The following is a 14,808-nucleotide window of genomic DNA, read 5'->3' as shown; positions in this document are numbered from 1 at the left end:
GTTTTCTTCCAACATTTGATTGAGGAAAATGTTTTGTCATCCAATTGCCATATGTACCAATATGCAATCATTGCTTGATTTATAGACTTGAGCATTACGATTATGCATGAGGTTTCAACACAATCTATGTCATGAATTTGCTTGTAACCTTTAGCAACTAATCTAGCTTTGCGTGTAAACACAATTTCATGTTTGATGGTTTTTATCCTTAAAACAAACTTGCAACCAATAGATGTGAAACTATTCTTGCAAATCAACAAAATTTTAATTTTGTCATCAAAACATTGAGTATGTTTTATGGCCTCTAACCATTTAAACATATAGTCTATATATGGCCTCTAACCATTTTAGGGAATCTATATTTCGTCATAGCTTTCTTACAAGTCACAAACTCATTAATCTATATGATAATAGTTTGACTGCAAGTTGTAGGTTTCTTCACTATTTAATAGAAGAATCTCATAGTTTCATTGACCTGATCTCTATGTTTCTTCACTATCTAATAGAAGAATCTCATAGTTTCAGTGACTTGAATTCTATGCCTACTTGGGTATAGAACATCAAACAATAGAATATCAATAGCCACTTGAAAGTCCTTTGAATATTCTGTTCTCCTTGAAGCACTTGTAAAGTCTTCTAAGAGATGTCTATTCTTTAAAGCCACTTCTAAAGTCCTTAAAGAATAAGTTTGGATTTTCTGAAGCACTTCGAAAAGCCTCCGGAATGTCCGTTTATGTTTGTTGTTCGCCTCGAAGACTTTCGAGGTCTATTTTCTCCCACTTGTTATTTTGGAAACGAATCTCCAAAAGGACATTATTTCGAGCAAACAAACATTATGTTCTCAAAAATTCGTGGTAGAAACAATACCCTTGTGTCTCATCACAATGAAACATATATCTATACTTGGGCCTTAGTTTGTCGAATAACAAACACTAAGCTCCCACTGAGTTTAGCAATCTCTAGATATATATTATCGAAAAGATATTCTGAAATTTCTTTTCTATAGCTTTAACGAATTTAGTTTAGTTTGGTGGTAGTTGAGCATTTTGTTTTAGAAATTATAGGAAAAGTCTTTATGATTCATCGTTAATCGAATCAAGTACTAATTGACTTCGATTATTCCAACTAAGATATGCCATATCTTATGGAGCTAGATTGTGAAATTACAACACACAATCATTGATGATCATATTTGGTCTCAAGTAATCATTAACATGATCTAACCTAGATCTTTATGATTTCTTACCAAGTGGATTTTATACTTCTGAATCTTTGAACTAGCCAAACAGATTCAACTTATATCACATTTGAGTAAATAAACCTATATTCACTCAAATCCATGTGAAATAATAAAGTCATAAAATCTTTCTTTAGCTTTGAACTCCATTGTCTAGGCGTTCTAACAATAGTTCATATCTTTTGTTACTTTCAACAAGTAAGACTAGTTGTCTTAAAATGATCTAGAAATCAATCAACTTTCAGAAGTCCATCAAAATAGAGCTTATGAATGTTAACTTGTTGATATGGTCTAAGCAACAATGCCAAAGATTTGTGGAACTCAAATCAAGGGGTTGATTTGAACCTAGTAAAGTTCTTTAAAGAGTTGTTTGTTTTAATCAAGCATATTCACTCAACCTGTAATTGACCATTTCATTCAAATAAACAAACAAACATTGTTTTTTTTTTCTTTGAATGTGAGTCTTTCTGTGTTTGAAGCAGAAATTTAGGTATGCTGATTATGGAACAAAATAGCCATTAAGTTCCAGCCTTTGAAAGGACTTAAAACAAACTAGATGACCCTACAACTAATGTAGCATTGCCATGCTTCATTTCCCACTTGTAGGTCATTAGTGTATCCTAGCTTCCATTGTTTGAGTTATTACCGAAGTAAGAACCTCAAGCGGTATATGATACCAAGGAAGTTTGATTGCTAGGTCACTTCTCTTTAAACATAAACTTATAGGTAGAAACGGAATCGTAAATTCCTTTCATTTGTTCCTCGTTTTCCTATTTCTTGTACCCTTTCTTATAGTCTTAAGAATTGAATTCTTTAGTGTTGACTTTTATACTTTGTTAGACATGTCCAATGTCACCAACAAGGTTCTTTACCATTTTAATTTATGTTGAATATTTTGTTTCAACTAGATGATCTTACCAGAAGCTTCTAAAGTTCTCTAAGCATCGATCTATTCGAATGTCTAGGGATTAGACTCATTCGAGAATTAAATGGACAAAGATATTAGGTTGTTAACCATTGGTAAAGCTGAGCGTATTAAACTCAATGCTTTATGATCTCAAAACTACATTGTATTTTGAATTCACAAGCACCAATTGGTTTGCCATTCGATTTTGATATTCGAAAACAACCATAAAAGTCGCTAAAAGAAACGTACATTTTAAATTGCTCACTTTCTCTCATTTCCGTGAATCGTTCTTGGATTCACTACCAATCGAGGAAATTTACTGTTACCTTTCTAAAAGGATTTATTGCAGTGCAAGATATTTAATTATAAACAATAATTAAAACATACATTGAAGCATGCAAAGTCTAAACATTTATCATGAATAATAACTTGAAATTAAAGCAACCATGCAATTCAAACAAGTTATTAGCATTTTATTCGATTTTATTGTTCCGGCAGGTGTGAATAAAATGATTCCAAGATCCTAAAATCATTGAAGAACTAAGCACAGTTTGTCGACTTAATCCTAAAACATCTTAGGTAAGCAAAAGCCTTTTGCTAATAGTCTAGAAACTATTCTTGATTGATAGGTACGTCTAAGAACTTATTAGGTAAACCTATCGATTTTGCCACGACATAAAAGGACTCCTTACTTATATCGTTGAGTTTCACCAAAACTAACGTGTACTCACAATTATTTGTGTACCTTGCCCCTTTAGGACCAATAAGTAACACCTCGCTGAGCGAAAACTATTACTAGATTGATGTAAAGGATATCCAAGCAAGTGTATATTTTGGCATGGCACCTTATAACTCAATTTTTAAGTTTGGAACTTAAGGCTCTTACTATGTTGGTTAGATTTTAAGTGAACTAAAATCCTTAATCATACAACATAATCAAGCTTTTGATCTCATGCATTTTAAGACATATTTAAAACAATAAATAACTTAAGGCATGCATAAGATAAATGTGATCTAGTATGGCCCGACTTCATCTTGAAGCTTTGACTTCAAAGTCCGTCTTGAAAATCTCCGTGGGAGGCACCATTTTCTTCAAATAGGATAAGCTATAACTAATTACAACTATTTGATGGTACGCAGACCATATTTGAATTGAAAAATAACTTTGGTACTTTAGACCAATTACATTCAAATTAATGGTACGCAGACCATATTTTCTATCCTATTTGGGCCATACTAGTCACTTCATAACCTGCAAAACAGTACATATACAATATATACCATTCACCCATTCATTATCATGAATGGCCCACATAGCTGGTTAGTAAAACACATTATGCATCACGTAAACATTTGCAGCAATTAATCAAGGGCACCAATAATCTACCAATTATTCAGTCCTTATTAATTCTAATCAAGTTGTTTTAACCTTAAGGATTTGTAGACCTAATCAAGAGTTTATGACTAAAAAACGCTCCCACTTAAACCAATAAATTTATATGCTTTACTAATTTTAAACATAAAAATGTATTTCTAGTCTAACCGGAAACATACAAATTTAATTAAAATTTAAAGCTCATATAAATTTATAATTGAATCCAAAAAGTTTAATTTAATTTCAGTCGTATTTAAATTAATTCATGATTTTAATTTTAGTAAAATAATTAGAATAAATAAAATTTATTATAATTACAATATTCAAAATTAAAATCCAAGAAAATAATTTAAATTATTAATTTTAAAATTAATTAAAATTACGTGAACTGAAATTTTCAAATTAAACATTCAAAACGATCTTTAATCGTAACGCAAACACCCTACGCGTTGCACGCCCATGGACCGCACCCACACAGCCATTGCTGGCCATGTGCGCGCAGCCCATGCGCTCGTCGCATAGCTGCTGCTTCCCCATCGCAAGCCTCCGCACGCATTGGTGCTCGCTGCGCGCGCCAGCATTCATCGCACGCGAGCTATCGCTCGCAGTGCGCGCGCGACATCGCTCGCAGGGCGCGCGACAGCGCTCGCTGGGCGCGCGAGCCATCGCTCGCTGGGCGCGCGACATCGCTCGCTGGGCGGGCGACATCGCTCGCTGTGCGCGCGAGCAATGGTGGGCGCAGCGCTCGTGGCACGCGAGCTTGCGCGCTCTTGTGCGAGGCAGCGCGCGTTGTGGCGCAGCTCGCTTGCTGCCCACACGCGACTGCCTTGGCTCGCCCTTCGCCCATGCCCATTCGTCCATTGCTCGTGGCACACGACACAAGGCAGGGCTGCTGCCTTGTGCTCGTGCACTACGCCCTTGCTCATTGCATTCGTGCCGCACGGGCGACGAGCTCCCTTGCTCGTCGTCGCATGCCCGCATTATACAACACCCCTTAAGGGTAACACGAAGCGTCCATTGCTTCGTGCGTGCAAGTTATATGAACGAATCGCATAAAAATTTAAAATTTATATTTAAAATTAATGACAAATTAATAAATAATATTAATTTCATAATTTTAGGGCGAAAAATCGAAAATTTATTATCCAATTGATTTCCGATTGTTATGGATTCAAGTCTAGGTCATAAAAATTTAAAATTTATCGTAAATTTACAATTTTTATGGTGGTTTTTAATCATAGGTTTCTAATTAAATTACAATTAATTATGAAAATCAAATTAATTCTAAATTATTCTAATTTTCAACAAATTAATCATAATTACAAATTAGATTGCATAATTAACAAGACTAGGCATTCAAACTTGTTAAACATATGCAGTAGGTCAATCAAAAATTCAAGATTTATCAACAAGAATCGCAAATATTTAATTTAACATCTTAAATTTACGAAATTTTGCATTCGAAAAACTAAAACCTTCGAAAAGTCATAGTTAGGCTTCGAATTTGAGAATTCTGGGTTCGGCAGAAAACTACTATTTTTGTCAAAATTTTAGAATGCCTTTTACATGCGGAATTGACAAAAAAATCACTCAATTCGGATGAGTAACGAAGAAACTGCCGAAAAACTGCGTACGTATAATTAAATAAACGCAATTTGCAATTAATTAACAATTACGAAAATTAATCACCCCTTTTAATTCTTGCAAATTTGTAATATTTAACCATGTTCAAGCAATTTAGATTATGAAAATAATAAGGGGCTCGTGATACCACTGTTAGGTTATGATACATATGACATTACATAGATCATGCGGAAACAACCATTAACCCAGGACAACATATTATTTACACATAATCATATAGCATAATTTAGATGCATACTCTTTGTTGTGTGCCCTCCCTAGCTGCGCCCGAACCGAACAAGAACAAGTCTTTAGGACTCCAAGTGTCGTCCCTCCGTAGATAGTCCACAGCACGTCCGGATCCGCCTTAAGATTGACCAACTAGAATCGCCCTTAAGGTACTAGAAAATTTCGGCACTTTTATGAGCAAGATGTGTGTTTTAATTTTCTCTCAAAAAACTCACTTTTGAATACTTTGAAACTTGTGTTATAAATTGTGAGCCCTAGCCTCATATTTATAGCGGTATGGAAAGGGAATCGAAATCCTATTCAGATACAAATTAATTAAACCTAGAATCCTACAAGAACTCTAATTTAATTAATTTATCAAATAGAATTAGGAATTTAATCATTAACCGAACTCTGCATGTTTTAGGAAACGTGCACGAACACAAACACTTGCACACATACGCACGGCAGCCACGATGGGCCCCATGCGTGCGCGCGAGCAGCAGCCCACTCAGCGCCTGCGCGCGCTGCGCGCTGCGCGTGCTGTGCGCGCTGTGCGCGCTGCGCGCAGCCTGCTGGGCCTGGCCTTGCGCTGGGCCTGGCGTTGCTGTTTGTGCGGCGCGCTTGGCTTGCTGGGCGATGGCCTGGCTTCGTGCTGGGCCTCGTCCGGCAGGCCTCGTCCGATGCTTATTCGTACGATGCGCTTCCGATTAAATTTTCCGATTCCGGAATTTATTTCCGATACGAACAATATTTAATATTTCCGATTCCGGAATTAATTTCCGTTTCGAACAAATATTTAATATTTCCGTTTCCGGAATTATTTTCCGATTCCGGTAATATTTCCGATTCTGACAATATTTCCGTTTCCGGCAATATTTCCGATTCTGGCAATATTTCCATTTCCGATAATATTTTCCGATACGTACCATGTTTCCGTTTCCGGCAACATCTACGACTTGGATAATATTTATATTTCCGATACGATCCATATTTCCGTTTCCGGCAATATCATCGTTTCCGGAGTATTCATTTCTTGCCTGTGACGATCTTAGCTCCCACTGAAACCAAGATCCGTCGGTTCCGAATATTCATAGATGGAGTATTTAATGCCATTAAATACTTGATCCGTTTACGTACTATTTGTGTGACCCTACGGGTTCAGTCAAGAGTAAGCTGTGGATTAATATCATTAATTCCACTTGAACTGAAGCGGCCTCTAGCTAGGCATTCAGCTCACTTGATCTCACTGAATTATTAACTTGTTAATTAATACTGAACCGCATTTATTAGACTTAACATAGAATGCATACTTGGACCAAGGGCATTATTTCCTTCAACACTCACATTGCAGCACTGGAAAACAAGCGTAGCTTTGAATTCCATGAACTGTTTTAAAGATGGGTTTGAGGCCCATGGTTGTAAAACATTGGGGTTGAACATTTATCATATATGAAATGTATTTTCATATTCCATTTAATCTTGGTTTAGTATTAAATGATGAGTCCCTTCAAATTGACGATATATTCAAGATAGACTGTCAGGACCAGTCTTGTGACTAAGAAATTTCTATCAAGTGAACTTGAATGTCAAAAGTTGAAAAAGGTCCCTGGTCGGAGTTTTCTATAAAGATGGACGCATAGAAAACGTTAGACGACTAGAATGCAAGATGACTAGTAGTTCTGTTTCTTGAACTATGTGGACATGGCAATGTCGTAATCATTTGCATAGATACTTACTTTGAGAAGACTAGTATCGGACAGACCTATGGAACTTTACTGTAAAAGATGAAAATCTGTCATAAGTAAACTTCATTAAAATTATTAGACACTAATCCTCAATACTTGAGTGATTTGAGATTACTTGTTTGAGAACTGCTTACTTTGACGTTGTCAACCGTCGCACCATAAAAGGAGGATATAAAGGCAACGCTCAAGTAATCACCTATCAAACAAAGTCTAATCTCAAGATCGCAAGATTGGGATTGTCCTCCCATAAATCGGGATGAGATGCTGAAAGTTGTACAAGGCCACTTGGAGAGCTAGAAACTGTAAAATGCATGGCCGTGCTCAGATGAATCATAGGCTATGATTATCTGTTTATTTGATCAGTTGAACTCTGAAACCGAGAAACACCTCTGGACATAATAAGGATGAAAACTCTTACCTTATGTTCAAGAGCAAGCATCGAGCGACAAAGGAATTAGGAAATGCACACTTGTCCCTAAGGACAAGTGGGAGACTGAAGGAAATAATGCCCTTGGTCCAAGTATGCATTTAATGTTAAGTCTAATAAATGCGGTTCAGTACTAATTAACAAGTTAATAATTCAGTGAGATCAATTGAGCTGAATGCCTAGCTAGAGGCCGCTTCAGTTCAAGTGGAATTAATGATATTAATCCACAGCTTACTCTTGACTGAACCCGTAGGGTCACACAAATAGTACGTAAACGGATCAAGTATTTAATGGCATTAAATACTCCATCTATGAATATTCGGAATCGACGGATCTTGGTTTCAGTGGGAGCTGAGATCGTCAAAGGCAAGAAATGAATACTCCGGAAACGATGATATTGACGGAAACGGAAATATGGATCGTATCGGAAATATAAATATTATCCAAGTCGTATATGTTGCCGGAAACGGAAACATGGTACGTATCGGAAAATATTATCGGAAATGGAAATATTACCGGAATCGGAAATGGAAATATTACCGGAATCGGAAATATTGCCGGAAACGGAAATATTGTCAGAATCGGAAATATTATCGGAATCGGAAAATAATTCCGGAAACGGAAATATTAAATATTTGTTTGAAACGGAAATTAATTCCGGAATCGGAAATGTTAAATATTGTTCGTATCGGAAATGAATTCCGGAATCGGGAATTTAATCGGAAAGCGTATCGTACGAATTAGCATCGGACGAGGCTTGCTAGACGAAGGCCCAACACGAAGCCAGGCCGACGCCCAGCAAGACACACGCATCCAACATCACGCCAAGGCCTCGACCAGGCCCAGCGCAAGGCCAAGGCCCAGCCAAGGCTTGGCGCACGCGATAGGCCAGCTCAGCGATGGGCTGCGACAGTGGGCCTTAGAGCTGTGCGCTGTGCGTGGGCCGCGAGGCTTGCGCATGGGCGTGCGGTGCTCGGGCGCTACGTGCGTGCGTGCTATACGAATCCTAAAGCTATCGGAATTCGTGCATTGATTAAGTCCTAATCCTAAAAGATTAAATTAATTACTTAGAGTTCTAAAAGGATTCTAGTTAATTAATTAGTATTCTAACAGGATTCGAATTCCTTTTCCATGGTCCTATAAATATATGCCTAGGGTCATAAATTTATGCACGAGTTTTTCAACAAGTATTCATACAATAAAACAGTGATTTTTGAGCAGAAAAATCTGTCACATTCTTGCCCATAATTAGCCAAAAATTATAGTACCTTAAGGGCGATTCTAGTTGGTCAATCTTAAGGCGGATCCGGACGTGCTGTGGACTATCTACGGAGGGACGACACTTGGAGTCCTAAAGACTTGTTCTTGTTCGGTTCGGGCGCAGCTAGGGAGGGCACGCTACAAAGTGTATGCATCTAAATTATGCTAAATGATTATGTGTAAATAATATGTTTCCTGTCATTAAGGTTTTCCGCATGATTTATGTTTTGTCATATGTATCATAACCTAACATGTTTTAGCATTGCCCTTGGAATTTCCACCTTTCTTGAAGTGTCTCCCTTTAGCCTTGAGTAAATCTTTGGCTTCACAGTCGAGTATTATCTCAGCCTTTCTGACAAGGTGAACAAATTCTGCAACTGTTTCTTCTCTTGGTTCACTTAGGTATAGTTGCTTGAAGCGACCAAACCCACTGTGCAGTGAATTGAGCAAGATAGAGACTGCCATCCTTTCGCTTATTGGTGTTCCTAGAAGATTAAGGCGATCAAAATATGAAAGCATAAGATCCACATGGTACCTTAGTGGGACGCCTACCCTTTGTTTAGTGCGAAGGAGTTGAACATGTGTTTCTTGGACCTCCATCCTATAACACCTGTTGGGAGAACTAACCTTTAGACCAGACATTGATTCAATCAACTCATGGAAGTTCAGGTCCCTGTCCTCCGTGCTTCCACGACAGATATCCCTCAGATTCTTGATGAGCGTAAAAGGTTCGTAAGCTACAAACCTTCTAGCCCATTCATCAGGGATATTGTTCAGCATGAGACTCATAACCTTTTTGAGATCCATATCCCAGGCGGCAAATCTTTCAGGGGTCATGTCTCTGGCATAGTAGCTTGGCATGGGATGTAACAGTACATACTCAAGTCCATTCAGTCTGACTATTTCAACTAGCTTAGCTTCCCATTCAAGAAAATTTGTTAGGTTCAGCTTGACCATAAGCTCAGAACCCATGATGATGTTTTGATTGTTGTTTTCCATAGTAAAACTACAATTGAAAAAGAATAAACAAATAAATAATCATTCACAGTATCTCTTAATAAACTTAAATTCTAGCATACATGCATAATTTAATGTTCATTAAGCATTTTATTCAAGTTATGTGTTCCGGCAGGTGTGAATAAAATGATTCCAAGACCCTAAAAACCATTGAAGAATTAAGCACATTATGTATTTAGACTCAATTCTAAAATCTTTTAGGTAAGCAAAAGCCTTTTTCTAATAGTCTAGAAACTACTCTTGGTTGATAGGTACGTCTAAGAACTTATTAGGTAAACCTATCGATTTTGCCACAACATAAAAGGACTCCTTACTTATATCGTTGAGTTTCACCAAAACTAACATGTACTCACAATTATTTGTGTACCTTACCCCTTTAGGATCAATAAGTAACACCTCGCTGAGCGTAAAACTATTACTAGATTGATGTAAAGGTTATCCAAAGTGTTATTTTGGCATGGCACCTTTTAACTCAATTTTTTAAACTTTGGAACTTAAGGCTCTTACTATGTTGGTTAGATTTTAAGTGAACTAAAATCCTTAATCATGCAACATAATCAAGCCAAAATCTCATGCATATTTAAGACATATTTAAAAGCAATAAATAACTTAAAGCATGCATAAGATAAATGTGATCTAGTATGGCCCGACTTCATCTTGAAGCTTCAACTTCAAAGCCCGTCTTGAAAATGGATTGGAAACTCCGACTTGAATTTCACCGTGGGAGGCGCCATTTTCTTCAAATAGGATAAGCTATAATTAAACTAATTACAACTATTTGATGGTACGCAGACCATATTTGAATTGAAAAACAAACTTTGGTGCATTAGACCAATTACATTCAAATTAATGGTACGCAGACCATATTTTCTATCCTATTTGGGCCAAACTAGTCACTTCATAACCTGCAAAACAGTACATATACAGTATATACCATTCACCCATTCATTATCATGAATGGCCCACATAGCTGGTTAGTAAAACACATTGTATGTATCACATAAATATTTGCAGCAATTAATCAAGTGCACCAATAATCTACCAATTATTCAATCCTTATTAATTCTAATCAAGTTGTTTAACCTTAAAGGATTTGTAGACCTAATCAAGAGTTTATGACTAAAGGCTCCCACTTAAACCAATAACTTTATATGCTTTACTAATTTTAAACATAAAAATGTATTTCTAGTCTAACCGGAAACATACAAGTTTAATTAAAATTTAAAGCTCATATAAAATTATAATCGAATCCATTTATTTATTTTTCAGTTGAATTAAATGAATTTAAATTAATTCAAGGTTTAATTTTAGTAAAATAATTAGTATAAATTAAAATTTATAATAATTATAATATTTAAAATTAAAATCCGAGAAAACAATTTAAATTATTAATTTTAAAATTAATTTTAAAATTAAAAGTAAAATTATTAATTTTAATTAAAACAATTTAAATTAATTAATTTTAAAATTATTAATCCGAGATAATACTCGACTGTGAAGCCAAAGATTTACTCAAGGCTAAAGGGAGACACTTCAAGAAAGGTGGAAATTCCAAGGGCAATGCTAAAACATGTTAGGTTATGATACATATGACAAAACATAAATCATGCGGAAAACCTTAATGCCAGGAAACATATTATTTACACATAATCAGTTAGCATAATTTAGGTGCATACACTTTGTAGCGTGCCCTCCCTAGCTGCGCCCGAACCGAACAAGAACAAGTCTTTAGGACTCCAAGTGTCGTCCCTTCGTAGATAGTCCACAGCACGTCCGGATCCGCCTTAAGATTGACCAACTAGAATCGCCCTTAAGGTACTATAATTTTCGGCTAATTATGGGCAAGAATGTGACTGATTTTTCTGCTCAAAAATCACTGTTTTATTGTATGAATACTTGTTGAAAAACTCGTGTATAAATTTATGACCCTAGGCATATATTTATAGAACCATGGAAAGGATTTCGAATCCTGTTAGAATACTAATTAATTAATTAGAATCCTTTTAGAACTCTAAATAATTAATTTAATCTTTTAGGATTAGGACTTAATCAATGCACGAATTCCGATAGCTTTAGGATTCCTATAGCACGTACACACGCACCGCACGAGCACCGCACGCCCATGCGCAAGCCTCGCGGCCCACGCTGAGCACACGATGCACAGGCCCACTGCCCGCAGCCCATTTGTTTGATACGTACGCGCGCGCCAAGCCTTTGCTGGGCCTGGTCGAGGCCTCGGCGTGTTTGCTTGATGCGTGTGGCTTGCTGGGCGACGACCTGGCTTCGTGCTGGGCCTTCGTCTAGCAAGCCTCGTCCGATGCTAATTCGTACGATACGCTTCCGATTAAATTCCCGATTCCGGAATTCATTTCCGATACGGATAATATTTAACATTTCCGATTCCGGAATTAATTTCCGTTTCGAACAAATATTTAATATTTTCGTTTCCGGAATTATTTTCCGATTCCGATAATATTTCCGATTCTGACAATATTTCTGTTTCCGGCAATATTTCCGATTCCGGTAATATTTCCATTTCCGATAATATTTTCCGATACGTACCATATTTCCGTTTCCGGCAACATCTACGACTTGGATAATATTTATATTTCCGATACGATCCATATTTCCGTTTCCGGCAATATCATCGTTTCCGGAGTATTCATTTACTTGCCTTTGACGATCTCAGCTCCCACTGAAACCAAGATCCGTCGATTCCGAATATCCATAGATGGAGTATTTAATGCCATTAAATACTTGATCCGTTTACGTACTATTTGTGTGACCCTACGGGTTCAGTCAAGAGTAAGTTGTGGATTAATATCATTAATTCCACTTGAACTGAAGCGGCCTCTAGCTATAGGCATTCAACTCACTTGATCTCACTGAATTTATTAACTTGTTAAATAATACTGAACCGCATTTATTAGACTTAACATTAAATGCATACTTGGACCAAGGGCATTATTTCCTTCAAACTCCATCTAAAATCGAACACTCTAATAATGAAAAAATAAATCTAAAATAAAGTTCATCCAAAATCAAAATAATCTAAAATAAAATAAATGAAATTCAATTTAAAATCAAACATTAATCCAATATTAGAGCGCCACGTAGAAAAATCTAACGGCTTCGGCCAATGGAGGAATATTTGCTGAAATATTAGAGCGCCATCTAGGATTACTAATGGTTTCGGCCAATTAATGAAAAATAATATTTCTAATTTCTTTTTGAATTAAAAAAATCAAGTGACACGTAGATAATTAATTAGGTGCCACGTAGATATTTAAATTAATTAATTACTAATATATACAACTCCATCGAAAATCAAACACTATAATAATTAAAAAATTATCGATTTCCACGTAGATAATTAATTAGGTGCCACGTAGATATTTTAATTAATTAATTACTAATATATACAACTCCGTCTAAAATCAAACACTATAATAATTAAAAAATAAATCTAAAGAAAATTCATCCAAAATTAAACAATAATCTAAAATAAAATAAATAAAATTCTATTTAAAATCAAGCAATAATCTAAAATAAAATAAATAAAATTCAATTTAAAATCAAACATTAATCCAATATTAGAGCGCCAAATAGAAAAATCTAACGTTTTCCGCCAATGAAAAGTAAGATTTCAAAATTAATTTTGAATTAAAAATGTCGAGGGCCACGTAAAGAAATGATTAACTTTCACGTAAATATTTTTTATTAATTATTTATTAATATTACGCATATACAATTTCATCCAAAAACAAAAACTTTCATAATAAAAAAAAATCTAAAATGAAATTCAATGCAAAATCAAAAACTAATCTAATCTAATATATAAAAGTAGTATATACATAGGATTTTTATTTAAACATAACAATTTAATAGAATCCGTGCATCGCACGGGCTAAAATCTAGTAACTAATTATAATTGGGGGTGTATGTAATTGATATAGTATACTGAAATAAGTATTCTTGGTTCATGATTCAAGAGTAAAGATGATTGTGGGTCGGGCCGGCCCCAAAGCCCGATCTGACCCGGCATGAAAAAAGCCCGGCCCGGCACTAGCACGAAAAAAACACGGGCACAAAGTCGTGGGTCGGGCATGGGCCTTAATTTTTTGGAAAAAGCACGACAAAGCACGGCACGACTCAACCCGGCACGACAAAGCACGCTAAATTTAGCAAAACTAGCCTTAGGCACGACGGGTCGGTACGAAAGCCCGTGGGCCTGGGCCCTTTTTCTAACTTTTCGGCCCAACATGACACGAAACAATGTGGCCCTAGTGTGGGCCCGACCCGGTTAGGCCCACGACCCGAAGCCCGGCCCGGCCAACGACCATCTTTATTCAAGAGTAAGAAGGTAAAGAAACGAAGTTAAAAAAGATAAGAGATATAATAATAGTTGAGTATGTATTGGGACATACTCCCTCCGTCCCATAATACTCGACCTGTTTTGACCGGACACGCTTGTCAATGCACAACTTTGACAACCAATTTCTTTAACTACATATTATAAAAGTTATAAAAATATTAATATTTTGAAAATATATATTAAGATGAAGCCAACAATATATTATATACTAACATTTGCTTTCATATTCTAGAAATAAAATATGGTCAAAGTAAATTATGTGAATAATGAAAAAAGTCAAAACGGGTCGAGTGTTAAGGGACGAAGGGAGTATAACGGAGTCCTTTTTTGCTCTCTATAATGCGAAAGTCAATTGATTATAAATTTAGTTTTTTTGGAAAAAGTAATTGATAAGGTTCGCGAGATTTTGAGCCGAACTTTGTAGAGTTTGACTTCAGCTCGTTAATGAATCGAACTATATTCTTGAGCTTGATATTGAGTTTGACTCGTTTATAAACGTAACGAACTCGAATCAAAGTTTAATCGAGGCGATTTCAAACTGTTCACGGGTAGTTCTGTTCGTGTCCACCCCTATTCATGATCAATAACTGTTATTGATGAATAATTAATTA

This window comes from Spinacia oleracea, chromosome 2 (assembly GCF_020520425.1).
Source record: "Spinacia oleracea cultivar Varoflay chromosome 2, BTI_SOV_V1, whole genome shotgun sequence".
Classification (NCBI taxonomy): Eukaryota; Viridiplantae; Streptophyta; class Magnoliopsida; order Caryophyllales; family Amaranthaceae; genus Spinacia; species Spinacia oleracea.
This window is presented reverse-complemented; position numbering follows the sequence as displayed.